Consider the following 7,957-nt stretch of genomic DNA (forward strand, 5'->3'; position numbering starts at 1 on the left):
ACACCTGGAGGGGTCATGACAACACGACATGGAAAGAGGATGGATACCTACTATCAACAGGAAACGTGGGTAACATGCCAGGAGGGAGACAATGTCCACACGCCCAGTGAACACAAGGAGCCGTCAGCTCTGCACCTCTGGACAACACACACCCAGCTGGAGGCTCAGAGTGACAGCACACTCATGACCCCACAGATTCTGTGGTTCAGGCGGTCGACCAGCATGATGGTGGAAGGGGCTGGGGTCTCACCTCCAAGCCCACACGTGCAGCTCCAGCAGCTGTGAGGGGAAGACCCTCCACAGGGCTGTGTACACAGCTCCAGGCCTGTATCAGGGCTGGCGGCTGAGAGCCAGCGCCCGCGGAGGCCGAGTCTTCTTGGAACCTTGGCCCCTTAGCATTTGCTGGACAGCACTCATGAGAAGCCCACCGTCAAGGAAGGAGGCTACAGAGGGTGAGAACACCAGGAGGCAGGGTCACAGGTGTTACCTTGGAGGTCGCTGACCAAAGGTGATGATCTCATCCATGGTCAGGGAGATACACACCACCCACCCCTACTGCCAAAAGCCATCAGGTCTGACAACACCCAGAGCTGCTGGGAGGTACAGATCCAGAGGCCTGAACACGGCTACAGTGAGTGGATGGTACCAGAACTGGGAGAGGACTGGGCACCACGCTGAGAGGGACATACCTGTACACCCTACAAACCAGAACCTCCATCCTTGAGGGTCCCCCAGAGATGTCCAGCAGGAGTGCCCAGGGCGGGACTGCTGGTCACCACCATCAGGAATCACAACTATCCACCCGCGAGGAGTGAGAAACGCCTGGTGGCACCCACAGCTGACGGTCAGCCAGGTCCTCTTGCTCAGATAGCAGGCGGGCACATAGCACTTACCGCTGGTCACTGGCCAGAGCAGCAGTCCTGTGCAGGCGGCCTGCTCCCGGGTGCATTGAAGCCCCTCAGTGGCTGTGCTGGCATTGCACATGGAGGCCGGGGGCAGCAGCCTAGAACCCAGCAGGTCCAGCTCAGCCAGGCCCACCGGGACCCCAGCTGCCCTCCCTGGCTCTGACCGCCGTCTTCTTTCTGTCTCTGTGACTCAAGGCACTTTCACGAGAGGCAGTTCTTATCCTGTGAAAAGCCAAAGGTCATCAGCCCAACCTGATAACGATGAAAACTGACCTCACCCAGGGCGGCCTGGAGATGGGGCAGACCAGGCTGAGCGCGGGGCTTGTGGGGCCCCCCACCTCCAGGCTCCTGGTGACACAGGTCTGAATTACTGCCCTCTGGGCTTATAGCACAAATGACAAGAACTGTAATGTAGCCTCTTCCGCTCAGCTCAGAGCCAGCAGCCTATGAGGTGGGGGTTGACTCCACTGTTTTCCTGTCCAAAGCCTGCATAGGACAAGGTCCAGATGGGGCACTGAAAGGAAACTAGCATCACGTTGCAAAAAGCACACACATGATGCTTTCACATGCAGTTACTGAGACGCTCCCAGTCTCCACCAACCCTGCAACAAGGGCTCTAGACCCTGGGGAGGCTGTCTGGTTCTGAAACGTGGGCACATTAACCACTGAAGGGAAGCTCGGGGTGGAAGTTACTGACAGGAAGTTGTCAACTTTCCCATCCAGTTTTGCAGAACATTGAATTCTGAGGCCCATCAGTCAAGAGTTTAAGAGTCTCTTGTTGTTCTACAACAAGCAACTTAGGACACTCTCAAACAGCTGGTGAGGAAATCTAGGTCGGTTCACACTGTCAGCTGGGCAGTTTATATAAAATACACTGAAAGTCTACAAATTTCATATTCTTAATTCAGAAATTCCACCTCTAGGGCTTTATCCTAAAGAAATAATCCAACAAAGGCCCAGGCTTGTACATACAAAGATGTTCAAAAGCTTTGTTTTTAAGACTGAGAAGCTGACACTGGCTAAGTGTCAGATTAAAAAAACTAACAAACTCTGTCACATAACGGGACGCTGTAGGCCTACCAGTTGTGACAAAAATATATTTGTCATAAGAGAAAATGAGAGCAGAGTCAGAGTTACAAGCTCTCTGTACATTGTCTTCAGGTTTAAAAAGTACCAACGGTTCAGAAGAACACAGGCCAAGGTAACAACTGTGGTCAACTCTCAGAGGCAGAATCTCAGATCCTTCAGTTTTCTTCTTCTTCTTTTTTTTTTTTTTTGCATTTTCTCCAATTTCTAATTTATTTGCATTGAAAATTGATTTTTTAACAAGACTACTATATATAAATCAGGGAACCATAGCCAGTATCTTATTATAACCTATGATGCAATGGAAAAGAATGACAAAGAACGTTACGTATGTACAACTGAATCACTTTACCATACACCAGCAACAAACACAACACTGTAAATCAACTATACTTCAATTTTAAGACAAAAACAATTTCTTTAATGTAAAAACTTTTCCTGTTCCCTCTCAATGTTCCTTTTCAGGCAGTTTAATATTATTTCATTCTACTTTAAAATGTTACTTGCAAGTTAAAGGATTTTGGGTAAAAAACATTGCACTCTACTGAAAAACAAAGAACTTTAAGCCATTAAACAAACAGTCTGCTTCTAAATAGTTGTGTGTTTTTTTTTAAACAGCAGTGACGGGTGAGCAAGATTTTCAAGGCTTCAGAGCGTGAGCGCTGGGGGAGGAGGGGGCGGCACTGCAGGCCCCATAAAACCCCGTACAGAAAGTAGGCTGAGAACTACAATGAAGTCTTAGCTCTGGGCCTGACTGGGAGTTTCCCAACCCAATTTACAAAATAACAGTTCGCTAGGACCCGCGCCTGGCAGGACGTCAGTCATTATATAATTTCCTTTTTTTTTTAAATCCTGCGAAGACACCAACTGCAATGAATCTGCTGCGGGCGACTGTGCCTGGAGCGGACAGAGCACCTTTGCCCGGTTCTTTCAGGAGCGGCTGCACCGGCTGCTCCAGGGCCGTGCCCACTTCGGGGCGCATCGGTGGGGGGCGGGGGGTTAAAACGCAAGAGCGCCGACCCTGTGTCCCCACCTCGGCCTCTGACAGTACCCCCAGGTATCCAGGCGCTGTGGGCCCCACGGACTCCCAGCTCCCGCCCCGCCTGTGCCCCGCCCGCCGCGGGCAGATTTGGAGCGGGAACTTGGCGCCGGCCTCGGAGACCTAAGGTCCACTTGGACGCCTGTAAGGCGTGGCTGGGGCCCACGTGGTGGACGCTCCAGGAGCGGACCCGGCATGAAAGCGCTAGGGATGGTTCCCTCCCGCCCCCGGGCGGCCTCGGACGGCCAGGCGCGCGTGCCAAGGCCCGGGGTTGGCCGAGTTGCCAGGGGAAGCGGGGGGTCGGCACGGACTCAAAGGGCGACCCCCGCAGGTGACCCGCCCCGCCAACTTTATTCAGCCCTTCACCCACCAAGGAGCCCCCGGGTAGACGCCCAGCCTCAGGGACGTGGGCCCGGCGGGGACCCGGCGCGCCGGAACGGACGAAGCGGTCATCTAGGGCCTCGCCGCCCCCTACTCCACACATCGACCCGCCCTCATCCCGGTGACCGCGGCTCAAGAAGCCGAAGGCTGCGGGTTGGGCTGGGTGGGCGGACCGGGAGAAAACCCACAGGCCCCGGCGGGCGACGAGGCGGGGCCGGAGGCGGGGAGAAGCCGCTACTGGCCCGGAAGCCACGCGCCGGAAGTGACGCGTCTGAAGTCCGCCACGGCTCCTAGCCGTCCCGCGTGACCTATCCCACGGGACTCGTTCCGCAGTGTCCTGAGGGTCCGGGCTTCTAAGCTGCCGCTTGGGTGCTGGGAGCGGGGACGCTCTGCTGGGCGATTCCCGCCGTGGTCGTCTCCTTGGCACCCCCTGGGCCGTACCACATCAGCCCACATGGGGATAGTGCTGTTGGGCGATGGCGACCCCCGTGGTCATCCCCTTGACACCCTTTGGGCCGTACCTCATCAGCCCAGGTGGAGGTGGTGCTGCCGGGCGATGGCGGCGCGCGGCCTTGGTACCCTCCGGGCCGTAATTCGTGGCCCAGGCGAGGGTGGTGCAGCTGGGCGATGGCGGCCCCCGCAGCCTTGGTCCCCTCCGGGTTGTAGCACCTCGGCCCAGGCTGGGGTGGTGCTGCTGAGCGATGGTGCCCCCTCGCGGTTGTTCTCTTGGCACCTTCCGGGCCGTACCATCTCGGCCAGCGGGGCAGGTGCTTCTGGATAACGGCACCCTCTCACGGTCGTCCCCTTGGTATCCTCCGGGCCATACCAATTCAGCCCAGTTAGGGGTGATGCTTCTAGGAACCGCCCTCCCCTTGATAACTTCCTGGCCGTACCACCGCGACCCAGGAGGGGCGGCAAGTTCGTGGAGGAGCCGACCTATAAGCTGGCTCTGAGTTTTGGTTTCAAGAGACAGAAATTTCAGCTTCAAGGAGCCTCCCCCAGAAGAGGAAAGACAAAGGGACCGTCCTAGCTGAGGAAGCCAGCCACGGGGGTGCTCTAGGGGCAGCTAGAATCCGAGGCCACGCCCCTGACGAGGATGCTGGTTGGCTGAGTTTGGGGAGTCTCCACCAGGGGGCGTGGCCTTGGCCCTAGTGGGTGAGGGGCTTCAGTGGGACTGTCATACCTGCGCACGCGCCCTCACTCCCCAACCCATCCCTGGCACCATGCGCAGCATCTTCCTGGCCCGGTTTTCCTCCTGGCTTACATTATTAATTTTTAGTAAAAATTTTTTTTAGTCGTGCACACTGTTTGTGGGATCTTAGTTCCCGAACTGGGATTGAACCCAGGCTCTTGCAGTGAAAGCTAGGAGTCCTAGCCACTGGACTGCCAAGGAATTCTCTCCACTTACTTTTAAAGGTAATTTTTAGGAGCGAGGTTACTGCTAACGGGCTCTTCTTCCTCTTCATTTTAATATTTACTTTTATTTGTTTGTCCTGGGTGTTAGTCATTGCATGTGGGACTTAGTTTTTGAACCCATGCCGTCTGCGTTGGAAGCTTGGTGTCTTAGCTGGTCAGCCACCAGAGAAGTTTCTAATGGGGTCTTCTTAAGGCCTACTTTAAAAAAATTATTTATTTCGGTTGCACTGGGCACATGTTGCTGCCCGGGGTCTCTGTCTAGTTGTGGCGAGCAGGGGCTACTCTGTTGCAGTGCCTGGGCTTCTCATTGTGGTAGCTTTTCTTGTTGCCGAGCACATACAGGCCAGGAGCATGGGCTCCAGTAGTTGGGTGCACGGTTTTTAGCTGCTCTGTGGCGTGCAGAATCTGTCCGGACTGGGGATCAAACACGTGCCCCAGCATTGGCAGGTGTATTATTATCCACTGTACCACTAGGGAAGTCCAAGGCCTATTCTTCTTGTCAAACTTTTCATATATTTTGCTTCATATTGTTTTAAAATTAATAGTTTCTCCTTTAGATCTTGGCCAGAGGGTCCGTTAATGGATGGTGGTATCTGCCTACCTCTGGCGTCTACAGACAGGGTTTGGGCCATGAGGTGCAAGGGAAGGGTTTTCCTTGGGATCCTCCAGAAGGTATGACTGAAGGAAAGGCCTGGACACCCCAGGGGTTGGTCAGGGGCCTGGGCCTAAAATGCAAAAAAGAAAGCTAAAGTGAAGTTCTCTTAACATCTGTATCTCAGAGCAGAATATGACACCTTCATCATTCCTGAAAGTGAGTATTCAGGACACTGAACAAAGTTTATGGGGTAGATTTTCCTACTTTGCACACAACTCTGAGATGCTTTATGACTGCCCAGCAGCACCGGTTGTTGCTGGTCAGTGAGTTACTTGTAGTCAAATAATTTCAAAAGCAGTTGTATGAAAAGTAGCAAAAACTTTATAGCTGAGTCTTTTCTACATTTTATCTGAGACAGTTCACTGTAACAATTCTGAAATGATGTCGGAGTGCCAAGTCACCTTCCCCTCTTGGGCTGGCCACTCCAGCACAGGGGACAGTGTTACCCAGGCCTTCGACCATTGCTGGAGGAAGTCTTTGCTCCATGGTCACACTTCCAGAGTTTGTATCCTGCCCCCCTTTCTTTGTCCTGTTAATGATTTTTCACCTAAACAAAGCAAAAAAACAGCCAGTTATTTTACCAGAAAGTCACATTTGTTTCCCTTGTGGCTCAGCTGTTAAAGAATCCACCTGCAATGTGGGATCCCTGGGTTGGGAAGATCCCCTGGAGAAGGGAAAGGCTACCCACTCCAATATTCCGGTCTGGAGAATTCCATGGACTGTATAGTCCATGGGGTCGCAAAGAGTTGGACAGGACTGAGTGACTTTCACTTTCTTTCAGGTTTGTTTGGCAGCAGTAAAGAATTACAACTCAGGACATGCAACCGTGATAACCACAAACAAGTCTGGTAAAGCAAAGAGGACATTCTTTTATAGAGGAGGAAGGGAAGTTGTTATAAACAAGAAGTCCATTAGAGGAAACATTGGAGTTTAAATAAGGTGGCTTCTCATTGGCTGAGCTGTTGCCAAGCAGGGAGATCTGCCTGGTGGTGGTGAGGTGGCTGCTCTGGTCACAGGTGCAGTACTCCCCTCCTCTCTGGTTCTGCGTGGACATTGGGGGTACATGCCTGAGGACTTCCACCTTGTGGCCTCCCAACTCCATTTTAGTTGAGGTGTCCCTTGATTAATTTTCAGATAATTCTTCTCTAAATGTTTGCAGAAGACGTGGCTTTGCTGCCTGTGAAGGGCTGTGTGTGACTTCCAGTATCAGAGAAGCCACAGCAAGGACCTGAGTGGTTTTACCGATGTTTGCTGGAGTTTCGACTTATTCAAGAAGTAGAATTTGGGGTAAAAGACAGTAGACCGACCAGGGTTCTTCACACCCTTGTCAGCTTCAAATGTGGCCGTTTCAGCCTGTTTGCTTATTTGCAAGTTAGATACAATACCTGTTAGGAAGTTATTCTTATGAAGGAGCCCTAGCCGACCCCCTGCCCTGGCCCCGCTCCCTGAAACTCCTGCACAGCCCCTTCCCCCGCATCCCCCATGGCATGCTGGTATCTGCTGGGCCTTCTCAGTCCTTCCCCACTGCCAAGCCTGTCCCCTGCCCCCTCTCACAGGCTTGACCTACATCCATATCTTGGTCAGAAGTGATGGCTGCAGTCAGGTGGGCCCAGAGGAGCCCATGTTTCCAGGGAAACATGAGATAGCAGCAGATGTGGGCTTGGGCTCAGGAGCCCACAGGGTCCTGAGAACTGGGTCTTGATCCGTGGGTGGGAGAAAGGGTATGGGCCCCCCACCTTGAACCTCCTGACCCACTGCCAACACTGACTCGCATAATGTAGCTTCCAGGACTCCCATCCTGACCACAGCCCCTCCAGGCCCATTTTTGATCGCTGCACATTAGGCCTCAAGGTGTCTCTGTGTTGCCTACCATCCACATTCGTTAGGCCTCACCACATCTTGGGGTGCTTCTGGGCACCTGTGCTGCCCTCCCCTAATTAGACATTCTGGAGGAGGGCAGGTGGAGTGGTCAGTAGTGAGGGGTCACCAGAGCTGCCAGGGCAGAAGAGGGCGGAGGCTCAGACCAGGGACAGGTGGCCCTTGGGCACCCAAGGCATTGGGATCTGAGCCTGTTCTAGGTGTCTGAGGGTGAGGGGATCCCAGGACGTGGTCCCCTGGGAAAGGATTTCACAGATCTTAAGTACAATCCCAAGTGTGTGGGCCTTCAGACCCAGCTAGCGGATAGGGCCTGGAGGGGGAACCCCACCATCAGATGAGCCCACTGGGGTCTGCCTGGGCCTGGGCCGGGCCTCTGGCCACCCCAGGTCACTTGGCTGTAGGGAGTTGAGGCTTCCGGTACCTTCCTGGGTATTTCCTTCTAGGCTCTCCTTGGGATGGCCAAGCAGCCCTTCTGGATGCTGCCCCTGGTCCTGTGGGTCCACTCACCTGCCATCCTGGCCATCACCTCAGCCAGTTGCTCCTAGGGAGCCAGGTTTCCGTCTATATGGGCACTGTGCCTTGCCTATGGAGGTGGGG

General features: G+C 53.9%; 1 protein-coding gene across 7 annotated transcripts in view; it reads right to left on the bottom strand.

Annotated features, from left to right (window-relative positions):
* LOC120880608 (cyclin-dependent kinase 11B) overlaps positions 1-4,843 on the bottom strand; it is a 41,475-nt gene extending 36,632 nt beyond the window's left edge. For 5 of the 7 annotated variants that reach the window (XM_040264055.1, XM_040264052.1, XM_040264054.1 and 2 more), the window contains exons 1-2: positions 3,933-4,824; positions 894-1,127 (exon numbers count right to left, since the gene is read on the bottom strand). The gene's annotated coding sequence lies outside the window, so the exon portion shown is untranslated. Of the gene's footprint in view, positions 1-893; positions 1,128-3,400; positions 3,592-3,932 lie in introns of those variants that run through there. The other 2 variants (XM_040264051.1, XM_040264060.1) reach the window with 2 other exon arrangements.
* Between the last annotated feature and the right edge of the window lie 3,114 nt (positions 4,844-7,957).

The sequence above is a fragment of the Oryx dammah genome, unplaced genomic scaffold (genome assembly GCF_014754425.2).
Source record: "Oryx dammah isolate SB20612 unplaced genomic scaffold, SCBI_Odam_1.1 HiC_scaffold_21, whole genome shotgun sequence".
Taxonomy (NCBI): Eukaryota; Metazoa; Chordata; class Mammalia; order Artiodactyla; family Bovidae; genus Oryx; species Oryx dammah.